The 17,717-nt window shown below is 34.0% G+C and overlaps 1 protein-coding gene across 4 annotated transcripts in view; it reads right to left on the bottom strand.

The window, feature by feature from the left end:
- Window positions 1-6,109, bottom strand: part of LOC109839500 — a 42,706-nt gene extending 36,597 nt beyond the window's left edge. For all 4 annotated transcript variants that reach the window (XM_020407954.1, XM_020407955.1, XM_020407957.1 and 1 more), the window contains exon 1: window positions 5,776-6,109. The gene's annotated coding sequence lies outside the window, so the exon portion shown is untranslated. The remainder of the gene's footprint in view (window positions 1-5,775) is intronic.

Below are 17,717 nucleotides of genomic sequence, written 5' to 3'. Positions count from 1 at the left end.
TGTAGGGTTAATATAGGATATAATTAGTATTTAGATAGATTAAGGTTTTAAAAAAAGTTAAAATAATATTTCAAGTAGTTTGTTAATTTTTTTTAATTGTTAAGTTATAGATAGTCCATGTGGGATTAGATAAGACATAATTAGAATTAGAATAGATTAAAATTTAAATGTAACATTCAAAATTATAAAGGGTAATATTGACCATAGAAAGATTTTCCTCAACTCGTGCTTTTAAAGGGAGTATGATATGATATAAACATACTAATATGTACATACACATGTTTAGGATCAGTGGATCACTAACTAATTTTCTTTAGTAGATGCAGAATAGAATAGGATAGCTATTTTTTTAATGGATGCGGGTCACGTATGGAGAAAAGTGGGTTTTGCTCCAAACCTGAACCATTTCACTTTAATTGTATATTGTAGAAAATTAGACGATTTTTAGACCATGACAAATAAGCCGCTTTACTGGATTTACACCAATATATAGGGGAAATTGGCTTAAAATGTTTAGCGGTAATTTTTTGCAGATATTGTATTGGCCATGGCCCAAGCCTACTATATCGGTGATAAATCGATAAAATCAGTTGATTTTTAAAACACTAGGTGGACAAGGAAGTGCCTCAGTCACATACTATTACTACTGTAAGGAGCCAGGACATACCAAATACCATGGCCCCCTCCTGCAAGGCAAACTGAGCCAAAGTGTCCATTTAGTTGCATTTCAGGAGAGTCGACCTACTCACCCTACACTTCTGATAGACTAGAATACTAAGAGACTAGGAGAGAGTTTGAGTGGTTTTAGCTTCAACAGTTTCAACGACAGAGGCAGAAAGACGCAATCTCCATCTGCCACAACCACATTAGCTCAGACAAGTATTCCCATCATTTGTCTTACATCATCTCAGTCTCGTAATTGGGTAATAGACTTTGTGGTAACTGATATAATTGGGAAGAGATATCTTATCATTTTTTACCCTTATTTCTACTTCCCATCGGTTACCCTAGTGTATCATTCTAAAACACCCATCACTGCGACCTGGTCCTCCCCTACTGCACATGATCTCCCCTTATCTTCTGTGCTTTACTTGCCTCGATTTTAATTTAATTTACTATCAATTAGTAGTGTTATTAGAACTTTAAACTACACAGTGACATTTTTTCCTACACATTGTACATTTTAGGCACCTAGAATAAGGAAGATGATTAGCACAAGTCATGAGCGCAACGGCTTGTATGAGTTAGACTTAGCATCCGACCCGGTGACTTGTATCAGTACTACATCAGCTTTTAACTACCATTGTCAATTTGGTCATCCATCTCTACCTATACTTAAACTTTTGGTTCCCTCTTTAAATTATGTTCACTCGTTAGTGTGAGTCATTTCAACTGGGAAGCACCATCGTGTCTTATCCTAGGTCAATAAAACGGCTAATTGTCCATTAGATTTAGTCCATTTAAACATCTGGTGTCCATGTCCTAAAACGTGGGTTCAAATTTTTATTAGTTTTGTGTATAATTTTTCTAGAGTGCATGGATATCTTTGAAAATCTCATTCTGAGGTATTTTTAGTTTTCAAAGCTTTTCGTTATGAAATTAAAAATCAATTTAAAACTAATGTAAAATTTTGAGAACTCACAATGCTAAAGAATAATTGGATACATCTTTCACTCCGTTTTTGGAACATAATGCAATTTTGCATCAATCATCTTGTTTTTATATGCCAGCAAAATGGATTTCCTAAACGTAAAAATCGACATTTGCTAGATATTGCTTGCACTATTGTTTCATAGACATGTTCCGAAAAAAAATTTGGGGAGATGTCATTTTGATTGCACGTTAGTTGATAAATCATATGCCTTCTTTAGTTTTGGATAACAGAATTCCATACGTTAGTTGATAAATCGTATGCCTTCTTTAGTTTTGGATAACAGAATTCCATACTCATTTCTACACCCTCATAGTGACATGTTTTCTCCTTCACCTAAAATCTTTGGTTCCTTGTGTTTTATTCACAATCATAGCCCCTAGAAAAATAAACTAGATTCATGGTCCCTCAAATGTATCTTTCTTGATTATTCACGCACTCAAAGGGGATACAGGTGTTATTGTCCTTCTCTATGTCGCTACATTCAATCCGCAAATGTCACTTTCTTTGAGTATCAGTCTGGACACATATCTTCACCTCCTACCTCTGAAGATGATTATGATTATTTGATTATTCGTGAGGTACAAATCATCAGTGGCCTGTTTGCTTTTGATCTAATATCTTACTCAGAACCACTAACTTTAGAGAAGCCTCTTCAAGTTTATACACGTCGTTGTGCTCCTAATTCTGTGCCAGCATCAGCCTATGTACTAAGTCCTAATCCACAATTTAGTGAGATTATTAATAATCAGTTACCTAGTAACATGATTATTGTTGATCTCTCTATCACCCTTCGCAAGGGTAAGATATACTACACTAAACATCTGATTTTTAATTTTGTCTCTTACTCTCACTTATCATCTTCATATCAGTCTTTTATCTGCTCTTAGGATTCTCGCTCTATTCCCAAGTCTATCTTAAAAGTCCTATCTATTTCAGGTCGGACTGAAGCGATACAAGACAAGATGACATCCCTTGAGGAGAATGATATATGGGAGTTGGTTACTCTTTCTCCATGAAAGAAAGATGTTGGCTACAAATAGGTCTGCAATAGCAAGTTAAACCCAGATGGGTCACTTGCTCACTTGAAGGCGATACCAGTTGCGAAAAGCTATCTCAAGTGTATGGACTTGACTATCTCAGCGCCTTCTCTTCGGTCGCAAATATGACTTCTTTGCAAGTTCTTATCTCATTGGCTATGACATTCCACTGGCCTCTTTATCAATTGGGCATCAAGAATGTTTTTCTCAATGGCATTATCGAGGATGATGTTTATACACAGTAACCAGGCCAGATATTACCTTTGTTGTTAGCGTAGTTACCCCGTTTTTTTAGCACCAAGAACAACTCATTTGGAGGCTATGAAGAGGATTCTCAAATATCTGAAGAGAGCTCCGAGAAGAGGAATTTCTATTCAAATCATGAGCACACCAGAGTTGAAGTTTTTTCAGATGTAAATTAAGCAAAACTGGCTTCTAGGCGATCCACTGCTAGGTATTGTGTTTTTCTTGGGTAATCTTGTGCCTTGAAAAAGCAAGAAACAAAGTGTGATTCCTTGATCTAGTGTAGAGCCTAAGTATCGTGCAATGACAAACGTACATGTGAGTTAGTTTGGATTAGAGACCTTTTGACAGAGATTGAACTTCCTCTCGAATGCCCTATGAGATAATATGTTGATAACAAGTCAACTATAAATATTGCTAAGAATCATGCATTCCATGAGAAGAGCAAGGATATTGACATTGATTGTCACCTAGTTCGGGAGATGGATAGAGCAATTGATGCAGTTAAGCATGTATCGACAAAAAACCAGCTAGCAGATATTCTCACTAAACCTCTTAGAAAAACATAAGTATATTTTATTTGTGACAAGCTGGGCATGTACAATGCATATGCTCCAGCTTAAGGGGGAGTGTTGTGAGAGAGTTCCATTAATTTTATTGTGTTAGTCTTCCATTGCTTGTGGTTAATAATGTATCAACTCTCCTATTATAAATAAACTAATAGAGGGGCGAAATCATCCCTGCTCTTTCTCTGGTTACTAATTCTTCAGATACAACCAAAAAAACCAAACTGGAAAGACTTGTTTTCATAAATATTCTTAAATAACAGAATTGTGATAAGGTTTTGGTCTTCTTAGGTCCCCTAGATAACCAATAGAAACACTTGCTTCATGAACGGAATAGGTTAAGTTAGATTACGCATAAGTTTCCTACCCCAACAACTGCTACCCACAATAGTCATACTACAGATACAACCAAACAACCAAAGTGAAAAGACATGTTTTCATGTATATTTTAAATAAGAGAAATGCTTCAATTGCAACTTCCTAATCAACCTGAAAAGACAACCAAGTATCTAGCTCGTTTCCCTTGGAGTTACTAGAACTCACCTCCACTAACTTAAACTAAAACATCCAATTGCATGTATACTTCCTTCACGAGCCTAGAAACGTTATTAGAAAAAAGAGAGAATTCAATGAATCATACCCCCAAATGGGTTAATTTCTGCCTCGTCTAGGTTGCTTCCAAATTTCAAATTAATTTCCATTTAAAGCATTACATTATAAAATTTTCATAACAACATTGTTGATATATGATTAATTTGCACAGAACTACGAGCACTTAAATTCAAAATTAGTTATTAGAAAAACTTCAAATACCTTGAACTCGAATATTCCTTCCCTAAATTTCCATCTAAAGCATCATGTTATAAAATTTTCATAACAACTTCGTTGATATATGGTTAATTTGCACAGAACAACAAGCACTTAAATTCAAACTTAGCTATTTTGCAACTAGTGGGAATTAAACTCCAGTTCCTGCGCCTTCCAACAACAAAGTCATCTTTCTTGTGTTAAAGGCGGTTTAGTTGAAGGTCGGTCTGAAGTGGAAAGCATCAGCATGGGTTAGGTTTAAACTTGGGGGGTCAAACCAACTGAATTACAGTAATGTAACATAAAACAAAAAAATTGTTGAAGTCAGATTGGCTGGGCTACTCTTACTCTATCAATTTATGCCAAGTGAACTAGGTTATACTGGATCCAAGCTGTTGAACCTTGTGCTAGCAACAACTAGAGTCTCTTCTTGATTAACTTCACTCTTGTAAGTCTAAGGTGGAAATGAAAAATAGAGAACTGTTAGGAGGATACCAATATGTTGCTACTTGAATCCAAACACAAGAATGAAACTCCCATGCAGACATGAGATATGGGATATGAGCACTGCTAGATATATAAAAAAGTATTTGCATGTATGAAAAAGACTCGAGCAATGACTTAAGAGGGTAAATTTTATTCAGGACACTTAACTAAACAATCAGCAGAGCATCAGTGATAAAGATGAGATAGCTGAATGGGTTCCACTTGTACTGTCTAGCACAGCATGATTAGGCTACTAGAAGTGACCAACATAGACATGTCGCCCATTTAATACATAGATATCAAAAGTTAGAAACAACTCTCTTTCCGAAATTGAGAGGTCAAGTCACTGTGTTTATTACATATCAATTTATGTAGGCACCGACAAAGGACTAACCGCCAATGAGCTACTTGATATTTGGAATTATTGCTAAAACTAAAACATTAATGCAACACTAAACCAGTCTCCATAAGATCATCTTATTAATCACAGTTATTCGAGTATCAACATCCAAACATATTTACACAACTGTATTTTCAATTCATAGTGAAACAGTTGGCACAAGATCCAAATGCAATAGTAAATTTGAAACAGCGGGAGGGAAGCAATATTTCCTAAAACAAATAAGGGAACAAACTAATTCCAAATAACTGAAAACTGAACATTTCTAACCAACGAGCCTAATTATCGGAAATTTTGACTAGTAATTGCAATATCACTATTGACTAAGAAGTTCACACACAAATTCTAACCAAATTCTCAAATCTTGAAACATTTTAAGCTCAACAAGAAAACTTTTCAAGTCTGGCTAAAAGAAACCCTAGCTTTTTTTCAAAAATCAAACAACCGCCAACAAATCAAAAGAACATGGTACCAATTTACAATTCAACGCAACCGGATCAAAAGCCCTAACCTTTTAACACAAAAACTAATCAACACAGCGAAGTGCACGGTAAAATACTAACAAATGAAAGATTGAATTACCCGCGAGAGAAGAAATCCTAGTTCGCTGCCACTCCCCTCCATTCGGAAACGAAATCTCGACCGTCTATTACACAAACCCTAGATCGCACGGCTGGAATCGAAAGGCTCATCTCCCAATGGCAACAAGCTGGAATCTCAACGGAACGCCCCGCTCCGCCCGCGAAACTCTAGCTCCGCTCGCGCGCTTCATGGATCCAACGGCAGAGGCAGATGAGAACTGACGGCGGATCGATGGCGAGAGATGAAATTCCCTTTTTTGCCCTCGGTTCTCTTTTTTCTCGCTTTCCGGTTTGAAGGCTTCAGAGAGAGAGAGAGAGCGACGAGTGAGGAAATTTTAGAAACGAAACGACGTTTGGCGTTTGTGACGAGCTGGCGAGGGAAATGGACACAGAGTTGGAGAGATTTACGGGTTTGCCCCTCTTGTGATTTCTCGTAACGCGCACGTGCGATACGAGAGGTTGGTGGGAGATTTATTGACTCGGTGATAGGCGAATGATGGGCTGACACGTGGCGGAAGAGGAGGGTTGATTTTGTCCTGAACCATGTGTTCCATTACGTTGGAATTGGGTTTGGAGGATAGAGCCGTCATTACTAATTTAATATTTTCGAATTTTTAAAGTTTATTTGATTATTGTAATAGATATTTTGTACTAGATTAATTAGCACAATTCTCATAAAATCATATTTCATATCATATCATATCATATCATATCATATCATACTCTTTTTAAGAGCACGAGTTTGGAAAAATCTTTTGGTACACAAAAAAATCCTTGGAATTTAAATATAAATCCATTAAATTAGAATAAGTTGAGAAATTGATGAGTTCTTGTTGGATATACATAGTATGAAAATAATGATATAGTTTAAATTAAAATGTAAACCTAAATAAAAATAAATGTGATAGAATTATAAAAATTATCTGCACTTGTAACTGATAGTATCTATTGAGTATGATATGTGGCTGTTGTAGTATCTATAAAATTCACCAAACAAATTAATGATATAGTTTAAATTGAAATGTAACTTGAATAAAAAAATGTGATAGAATTATAAAATTATTTGCACTTGTAATTGATAGTATCTATTGAGTATGATATGTGGCTATTGTAGTATCTACAAAATTCACCAAAAAAATTAAAGAGACAAAATTATAAAAAAAAACTTTTGGTAGACAAAAAAATCCTTGGAATTTAAATACTAATTCATTAAGTTAGAATAAGTTGAGAAATTGATGAGTTCTTATTGGATATACATAGTATGAAAATAATGATATAGTTTAAATTAAAATGTAAGCATGAATAAAAATAAACGTGATAGAATTATAAAAAATATTTGCACTTGTGATTGATAATATCTATTGAGTATGATGTGTGGCGGTTGTAGTATCTACAAAATTCACCAAACAAATTAAAGAGACAAAATTATAAATAAAGGAAAATAAATCATAGCATCCACAGAGTATGAAGATAATAATATAGTTTAATTGAAATGTAAACCTGAAAAAAATAAATGTGATAGAATTATAAAAATCATTTGTACTTGTAATTGATACTATCTATTAAGTATGCAAGATATGTGGCGGTTGTATGCATATATTATCTAGAAAATCCACCAAACAAATTAAAGAGATAAAATCATTCTCAAAATTATAACAAAGGAAAATAAAAACAAACGGCTCTGATCTGAGGACACAACGCGGTTCAAGTAATTCACAGTACTGCATAATTAGTTTCAAAGTTTAATTATAGTATTATTATTTAAATAGAACTTTATTTATAATTGTTATCCTGCATAATTAGTTTCAAAGTTTAATTATAGTATTATTATTTAAATAGAACTTTATTTATAATTGTTATCCTCTCACATGCAACATAATTATAGTATTATTATTTAAATAGAACTTTATTTATAATTGTTATCCTCTCACATGCAACATCACAAACCAATATATATAAGGTAAGAAATTACAATAATTTCTACAGTACTTCCATCTCCTTCTACAGGTACATGTCTTTTTTTTTTCCTTTATTAGATTACATTAATTTATTTTAAAGCAACTAATTATATTGTATGTTTGATCTTCCTTTTCATATCAAGAAATAGCAATAATTTTCACAAGATTATCATCTATTTTCTTTTTGTTAGATTAGATTACATTATTTTAAAGCAATTAATTATATTGCATGTTTGATCTTTTTTCAGATCAAGAAATTACAACAATTTTACGCAGCACTTTCATCTCCTTCAATAGGTATGTGCCTTTGTTATTTTTTTCGAATTAGATTAAATATTTGATAAAGTTTAATTATACTATTATTTTTTAAATTGATGCTCTTTGTACAAAAATCAAAGAGAATCTCATACGTGTCTTATATCTTAATGCCAATTGTAATACTTATATGTGGGTGTTGGTTAAAATAAAATTCATGTATGGGGTTAGCTTATATGATCCTACTTTAACTGGATTAAATAATTTAATATTTTTTCTTTACACCCGATCTCTTCCATAAAACCAAAAAAGAGTAGCAATGCTATAGCTATATATATATCCAGAGGACCACAGATATCTTAAAAATGAACGAAAAAACCACACAAATAAAACCATATTAATTACTCACATACACCCACTACTTTCAAAAACACTCTTCTCCATCTCCATCTATAACATATCCACATCTAAACCCAGCTTAAGCTGCTGGAGTCTCCACCTCACCCACTACACTATTGATCAACCCTTCTTTTTTCTTTTATACTTAATTGTATAACATTTATTGCGATGAGGACTCACCTGGGTCCTTTGGCTGTCTTGAACACAAAATAAAAAAAATGTAGTACACCTTGTAGTTAGTTAATAATGAGATCCTGTCATTATAAACAATTTAAGTAAATATTGATGGTTCTTAAGAATGTACTACATTCCACTAGCTTCCACTGCAAACTTGTTAGTTGTTTTTTTCCTGACCTCGAGAGATTTTTAAAATTAATATTAAGGGTTGCTTGCAGTAAAAATGTTATGTTAGAGGGCCCAAACAGTCTGTTTTATAGTTTAAGATTGTCAATACATTTTGTCTATAATGCATATCAATTATGAGTAATAATACAATTTGATTAATTCAAGTATATATTAATATATTTCTCGACTCTTGTCTTATCTTTTGCTCTATATTATGTACAAACCCAACAATTCTTATTCAATTCCTTCTTCTTTCTTTTTTATCTCTTGACAGTGTCTTTTGTTCTTCATTATATACAAACCCGTTTTATGGATTAGGCTTATGGTTTTCGAGGGGGAGCAGAAGACAAATAAGTTGATTTGGGTGTTCGATTTGATTATTTGAAGGAGTTAATTTCATGAAACCGCCTAAACTTTGGGGGTGTGCACATAACCCCTGAACTTTTTTTATGTTACTTAACCCCCTAAACTATGAGAAGTCTCACAATCCCCCTCCCCTCGACCCTCCCCTCTCTCCCGAAAAAAACTTTACTTTATCTCGTATAGTTCCCTTGCTTGTAATTTTGTGAAAAACAAAAATTTTCTTGAGAGCAAAATTTTAAAATTTTGGGGGAGGGAGTATGGCATCTAAACGGCAAGTGATGAAGTTTGAGATTTTCTTCACTAAAAAAAAATTAGTTATTTATAAATTATATGAAGGTGGATTATGTGGAATTAGGAAAAGATAAAGTTTAGTGGGATTTTGCGAGACATCACATAGTTTAGGGAGTTTATATGAGATAAACATAGTTTAATAGGGTTATATGCAACAACTCCCAAAGTTCAAGAGGGTTTGAGAAATTAACCATTATTTATAGATAGAAAATAGGTTTGGGTTGTATCTGGGCCCTAATAGAAAAGCCCAAGGTTGTTTCTTGTGCTTCTAATTAGGATACCACACAAACAAAAACTATTACCCACACACCTGCTATTTTGAAAACCATCATCCGTCCTATCCACAACTCAAAACACCCCAAAGTATACTATAGTTACCATTAATCTTTAGTTTTTTGTCTTTTTATTATTTTAAGTCTATCAAATAATATAGGCTTAGATCTCATATGTGTGTGTGCGCGCGTGTGCCGCGCACACGTGTATCATGTTTATGGTACTTTTTTTAATGTTTGCTTTTTGAGATTGTTTATTATAAAACACGAGCTTATAATGTCCAAAATTGTTGTGCAATTCTGTTTTCAATGCAATAAGAAATACGGTTTCTTTATTGCTAGAAATACAGTTCATAATGATATTGTTATTCATGCTTGACTCCATATTAGAGCTTGAGATTAGTAGAGTTTGGAATATGATATGTAGTATCAGTTTAACTTTATTTTTTTTACTATTCTACTTGAAGATATTATTATGTCAATTGATATATTTTTTTTAGGGAATCAATTAAGATATCCCAGTTAACTATATTGATCCCAGTTTAGTACAAAAATCCATTACCTTGATTTTTTATAATGTTTAAATAAAAATTATATCAAATCTAATAATCAAAATGGATCTGACTTATTTATAATAATTAAATAAATAAAAAATAAATTATTTTGATATTTAACTACGTGCAGTGCATGTGCATAAAAACTAGTTAATAGATAAAATTGCAGCTATAATTAAAAGGTTTTCCTACTATGTGCATTTAGGACATACGTTGACATACATTAAATGATATCTAGTTATTTACATTATCATAGAAATGAGTACAAATTTATTAATTTTTTGTTGAAATATAAGTTTTGGTTTCTAGAAAATGATTATTTTTATTAAAATAAATTAATTTGTTGCACATAGATGATAAGAATTATTATTTTTAGGTTAGATTTTAAGTTTTACGCATATATGTATGATAATGAAGGTAATCGTAAAGTATTTAATGTTTCTTAACATGTGCTCTAAGAGCACATTATAAAAAACCTCATAATAAAATAATATAACAATGCCAAACTTTCCAGATTAATCAAGATACTAATCTAAGTTGAATGATTAATCAAAATACTAATCCTTCAATGCCACTCAATTAAAAGTTCGTATTGTTCCTCCAAACTATTGATATATTATCTCTTAAATTAAAACTATGTTGCTAACAAAAATAAATAAATAAAACTATGTAGTTCTAAGCAAATACATGAGAAATATATTAGTGAAAGATACTTATATTAAATGTAAAAAAAATTTTTATGTGTAATTTTGCCAGAAAACAATGAGAACTTAAGTCAAAAATTGAATAACTTAGGCTTCACTACTTGCCAAGGTTTTAAAAATCGGATTTATATTAGATATTGGGGAAATCTCAGATGGCTAAAATTCATATCGGATTACGGATATCGAGGAAATATTGAGGATATATGGAAAATATCAGAATGTCATGTGGAGAAACTCAGAAAATCCAGTTTTTTCTGTCATAAGTCGACTCATGCACAGACATAAGTTAATTTATGGTAAGTCAACTTGTGTCTGTGCACGAGTCGACTTACATTCTATTCTGAAGTTGTTGTTTTTCGCTCTGTTAAGTAGACTTGTGCCCATTGTTAAGTCGACTTACGATCTGTTCTCCAGTTACTGTTTTGCGCTCTGTTAAGTCGATTTGTGCACACTGTTAAGTCGACTTATGATGGGTTTTTTGCACAGTTTGGTTTCTTGTTTGGATTCTATTTGGGTTTCTATTTTTATATAATTAAGGACATGATTTTCTAGGGTTAATTATCAAAGATTTGAGATTATACTGAGCATATTGAGAGGGAGAACTTGTGAGCAAGGAGAGAGCTTTGGTTTAGGGTTTATTTGTGAGCTTTTGTGAGATTGTAACCATTTGTACTCTTCTTGATATAGTGGAATCTCCTTATTCTCTCCCCGTGGACGTAGGCAAATTACCGAACTATGTATATCTCTGTGTTTGTGATTGGTTTGTTGTTATTTGGTTGGATTGTGTTCATAGTTTGTTTGGTTAATCTTCTCTTGTGCTTACGGATTCGTTTGTGTGCGAGCATGCTTTCACAAAGGCGCGCAACAATTGGTATTAGAGCTCAAATTTTAGATCTAGGGTTTTGGCATTATGTGGAGGAATATTCGTCATGGAAGCTTGGTTCTTGGAGTTCTAGGCTTCGGTGGAGATAGTGTTTGTGGTTACCGTTGAAGATTTCACTTTCCTCATGTGGTTAGGAGATCTATTTTGGAATCCGTTCTAGGGTTCAGTTGGATAACTTCTAAATTCTACCAAGTTTAAATTTTCCTCTATAATTTGGAGTTTGTGAGTATGGGTAAAAAAGTTGGGAAAAGTAGCAAGATGGCGGGTATAGTTCAAGTTAGTTTTTAGAACACTAAAATTAGTGTGGTTAAATATGACACAAGATCAATTTTGGATTGTGGATGAGCGATGTTCAGGATGCGATCAATACTTAGAATTTGGAGGAGACCATCATGTTCCAAGAGAGGCCACCTAAATATGAATAGTCGGTATAGGAAAAGATGAATAGGAATACTTGTGGGGTGATCAGGCCTTGTTTGGAATATGAGCTGAAATATGATGTGATTGGGGTAACGTCTGCAATGAAGATGTGGGAAATTCTCAACAATAAGTACCTTACGAAGAGTGTTGAGAACAAATTACACACGTTGCGTAGGTTATTCAAATTTCAGATGTCCAGGGACACCTCACTAGCAGTTCAAGTGAATAACTACACTAATTTGTTGTCGGACTTGACGAATGTTGATGAGAATATATCGGATGAGTATAAGGCAATTATTTTGTTAGGCCCCTTACCAGATGAGGAGTATGATACATTTGTGCTTACTTTGTTGAATGAGAGATCTTCTATCAGCTATAGTGAAGTAACTAACGCTTTGGCGAACTATGATTTGAGGAGGAAGGACAAAGAGACTTCCCATGCTAGTACTTCAGGAGAGGCCTTGGAGACGAGAGGTAGAAGCCCATATCTGAGAGGTAGTAATAGAGGTGGGTCAAAGTCTAGAGGTCATCATCAATTAGCAAAGAACCAATATGTATTATGCAAGGAGCAGGAATATTGGAAGAGAGACTATCCAAAGCTTAAGGAGAAGGATAATGGCAAGAAAAAGGGTCAGAAGGCCAATGAGGTGAACTTTGCGAGAGGCGATGGTTCAGATGATTCGAGCTTTTCACTACTGATTACTCCGGAGATGAACCACTTGGATACATCAGATTGGATGGTTGATTCTGGCGCTACTTATCATGTTACTCCCAGGTGAGATTGGTTTGCATCATTTGAGAGACTCGATGGGGTTATTGTTATCATGGAAAATGATCAATCCTGTGGTATTTGTGGGATAGGTACCATGAGGATTCGGATGCATGATAGAGTAGTTTGTGAATTAAAGGAGGTGAGATTTGTTCCTTAGGTAAAGAAGAATCTTATCTTAGTTGGAGCTTTAGAGATGAATGGATTCAAGGTGACCTTTGAGGATGCTGTAGCAAAGGTTACTAAGGGATCTTTAGTGGTGATGAAGGGAGTCAGCAGTCGAAACTTATATTATCTGAAGGGGAGCACCGAGATTGGCCAGATTGCTTCAGTTATTTCAGAGGCAGACATGAGCAGACTTTGACACTACATGTTGGGACACACAGGAGAAAAGTCACTACAGGCGTTATACAAGCAAGAACTATTGAAGGGAGTCAATAGTAGAAAGGTTGAATTATGTGAACATTGTGTACTTAGCAAGAAGACAAAGGTAAAGTTTGGGACAGTCATTCATAGGATGGGGGACATCTTGGATTACATGCATACAGATGTTTGGGGTCCCACCAAGACTACATTACTTGGTGGTCGACATTGGTTCGTCACGTTCGTTGATGACTATTCTAGGCGTTGTTAGGTGTACACCATGACAAAGAAGAGTGAAGTCCTAGATATATTTGTGGAGTGAAAGAAGAGGTTAGAACTGTAGACCGGGGGAAAGATCAAGACGTTGTGATCCGACAATGGTGATGAGTACACATCAGACCCCTTTCAGCAGCTATATCGAGATGAGGGCATAAAGAGACACTTCACAGTTAGTCATACACCACAACAGAATGGGATGATAGAGAGGTTAAATTGGTCTTTACTGGAGAAGATTCAATATTTGTTGGCACATAGTGGTTTGAAGAAGATCTTTTTGGCTGAGGCACTTGTTGGCCTTCTTGTTTTGATGATGTTTAACAAACAATTTACCACTAATGTTGTTTGTCTAGTATTTATGTTTTCTTATTTATTATAGACAAAAAACATAGTTGGAGGATGGATGGATTGCGCCATAATGATCATATCCAATGGAGGTTGGAGGAATTATGGAGTGAAGCAACGTACAATTCAAGTTAAAGATCAAGTTCAATCTTCATCCGCATGTGTACCAAGTCGAGCTTATTGAAAATCAAGATCTAGCTTGGGTAATATAGTATAGGTTTTATATTATATGTGTTAAGTACCTTAAGCTCAATATCATATACACACACGTATTTGGTTTCTATGTATATATATAGTTATATATATACATGCATGGTTTTGAGTTTGCATGCTTTGGACACACTTGCAAAATACATGTGTTTTCACAAATAGAAATTCAATTTGAGAAATTCTTTTTCTAACATGTTTGTTTTCATGTTTATAAATATCACAAATAGAAATTCAATTTGAGAAATTCTTTTTCTAACATGTTTGTTTTCATGTTTATAAATATTTTACAAAGTTTTATCAAGTTTGGAATTGATTTGTTATGTTTAATGGAATTTACAAAATCATGTTTTTGTTCGTGCACATGTTCGTGCATGTTTTACAAAACAGATGAGTTTTTATAAATGGGAAGTGATATTCAATAAATTCTTTCTTTGACATATTTATCTACATGTTTAGAAACTTTCCTCAAAATTTTACTATTTTTGGAGTTGATCTACTGTGCCCAATTGATTTTACAAAATCGCGTATGTCAGCAGTTTTTCAGAAACTGTAAATCTGTGTTCAAACATTTATATCTCTCAACTGGGAAATGATTTTTCAGAAATTCTTTTTCTAACATGTTATTATACATGTCTAAAACCTTCCCACAAAATTTCATATTTTTTGGAGCTGTTTTACTATTTGTAATTGTTTTTACAAAGTTGATACGCAGTGCTACAGTACCCGCGGTCGACCGGTACGGTCGACCGCCAAACTCTCTGGACGTTACTCAGCTTTGCATATGGGTACGCCCCCCCGCCAAACTCTCTGGACGTTACTCAGCTTTGCATATGGCTCACGGTCGACCGAAGTTACTGTAGCAGCCGACCGTTATACAGTAACGGCTAGTTGCTGTTTTTTGTTTTTTCATGGTTTTCTGGGGTTTTTGGGGTTGGTTTCTTCAAGCCTATATATACCCCTTTGCCATAACTATGTTCTATCATCTAAGAGAGTTTTTAACCAAGTTTAAAAGAGTTTTAATAAGGGTTTTAGTTTGGTTTAAGTGTGTTTAAGAAGTTTTTAAGCATTTGAAAGTTTGAGTTTGAGAAATCAATTTCACAAGAGCTTAAGGAGATCATCTATTGGTGTTTGGGCATCCAACTATTCTCCTTCTACCTCTTGATCTATTGAGAAGTTTTCTAACTCTTTTCTCTAGCAATTTTATTATTGATTTTCATATTCTTATTATTGCTAGTTTGCTATTTGAGTTAGATTTGAGCCTTATTGTGAGATTCACTTTATAATACACTTGTACACCGAGAGAAGTGTGTGGCGAGAGTCGGGGATCGTCCCAAGAGGAGTGGCATCGGTTGACGAACCTAGGAAGAGGTTGTAACCGAGCACTTGAGGGAGACACGTCTACTTCAACACTTGAGTGGGTGTGGAGTGGGATTGCAAGAGTGGTGATTGTAAAGTTTTCGGTTAGCTAGAAAACCGAGTGTGAGGTGTAAACGTTATTCGGGTGAACGTAGAAAACCCGGTTGTGATAGTGGATTTCTCCCCGAGAGTGGGGAGCGGAGACGTAGGATGAAAGGTCCGAACTCCGTGATCATATTGTGTGTTTGCATTGTTTATTTTGCACTATCACATTTGTAGTTTAATTATATCACCTTTGTGTTAGTTTATATATCCTTGCACATACATTGCCTATATCTCTTTGTTAGGATATATCTTGTTGTTCATATTGCTTATCCTAGTTCATATATATATTGTTGTATTTCATACTTGCTAGGATAACTTATTAATTAGTTTTAATTGACATAAAATCGGATTAGATTAGCATAAGACCCTAATCACACCCCCCCCTCTAGGGTCTAACAATTGGTATCAGAGCTTGGTGCTCTTTGATTTAAGGACTAATCTCCTTGAGTTAAAGATCCAAGTTATCTTATTTGTGCTAATCTAGTTATGATTATATTTGTCTTGCTTGCATATTTTCACATATATATCATGAATATGAATATATTTCGTTTAGACTATGAATCAAATATTGCTCCTAAATTCATTAATTTTCCCTATGCACAATGGGCTTCTAGATTTAAATTATTTATTGAATCTAAAAATATCGACTTATGGGAAGTTATTGATTGTGCTTATATTGTGCCCACTTTGGAGATATCCAAGTGGAGAAATCATGATAAGAAAATATTTTTAATGAACAAGCGTTTGTTAGAATTTTTGCTTAATGCTTTTGACTCATCCATTTCTAACAAATTTGTTCATTTTGATAGTGCTTACAAACTTTGGAAATTTATTGAAGCACATCAAGGGGACTTGGAGGCAATCCGACAAGATTTGGAGGATTCTTCTTCAAGTTCATGTGGAGCATCATGCACACGGCCACAAGAGGATAACTCTTGTGTAGTAAGCGATTCCGATTCTGATAATGATTTATCTATTGATGAACTTGCTTGTGCATATAAAAGATTATCTCATGCATATACTAAATTGCAAAATAATTTTATTGATCTTAAAAGCAAGCATGTAGATTTGAAATCCGATCATGAGTCGCTAGCTTCTAAACTTGATATTGTTGTTAAAGAGAATGTTATTTTAAAAGAAAACAATGAGTTATTAAGTTTGGAAAATAATAACATGTCTTCATCTATTGCTAGCTTAACTCATGCTAATAATGATGCCATGATAGAAGTAGAAACTATTAGAAATGAGTTTAGTTCTTTTAAAAAGATCATGTTTCATCTACTTCTATTTCCAATGCTTGTATGCCTAACAATGTGTTGGATCATGTTAAAGAACGCATATCATCTTTAGATTCAACCCTTAAAACATGCATTGTAAATAATAAGAAACTTATGGACTTGGGTGCAAAGTCTCGTACTACAACTTCTAAACCCGTACACTTTGCACACTTGTATAGTAAAACTTATAAATGCTCCATTTGTGGTCGAAAAGGCCATTTAGCTAAGTTTTGCTATGATGCACAAAAACATAAGAATATTAATCCTTCTTGTGCATCTCATCAAGTTTCTTCATCACATGTACACACACATGCACCTATTTCTCATCATAAGCATGCTCTTGTGTATCATTGTGATTTTTGTGGTAGAATTGGTCACTTAGCCAAGTTTTGTTTTGATTTGCGAAAAGTTTCTAAATCGCAAAATATTTCAAGTAGACCAACATTATTTCAAAATGTTTCTCATTTGCAAAATAATCTTAAAAGACCATCTTTATTTGCAAATGTTCCTCGTGCACATCCACATGGTCAACATAACCAAATGCATCCTCTTCATTGCACTTATTGCAATCGAATGGGTCATTTTCATAATTATTGCTATGACCGGACCCGTGCACTAAATGCGCCCAAATGGGTTCATAACCCTAGGGCTTTGAGCTTGAATGATAGGGGTCATGTCCCTAAATCTTTTGGTACCAAGAGTTCTTGGGTACCAAAACAAATTTAATTTTTAAACCAAGAATTTTAGAGTTTTTATTTTCCTTTTTCTTGGTTTTAAAAAATGTATTTTAAACTTTTA

The sequence above is a fragment of the Asparagus officinalis genome, chromosome 4 (assembly GCF_001876935.1).
Source record: "Asparagus officinalis chromosome 4, Aspof.V1, whole genome shotgun sequence".
NCBI lineage: Eukaryota > Viridiplantae > Streptophyta > Magnoliopsida > Asparagales > Asparagaceae > Asparagus > Asparagus officinalis.
The sequence above is the reverse complement of the archived record's forward strand: the minus strand, read 5'-3'. Positions and strand labels throughout refer to the sequence as shown.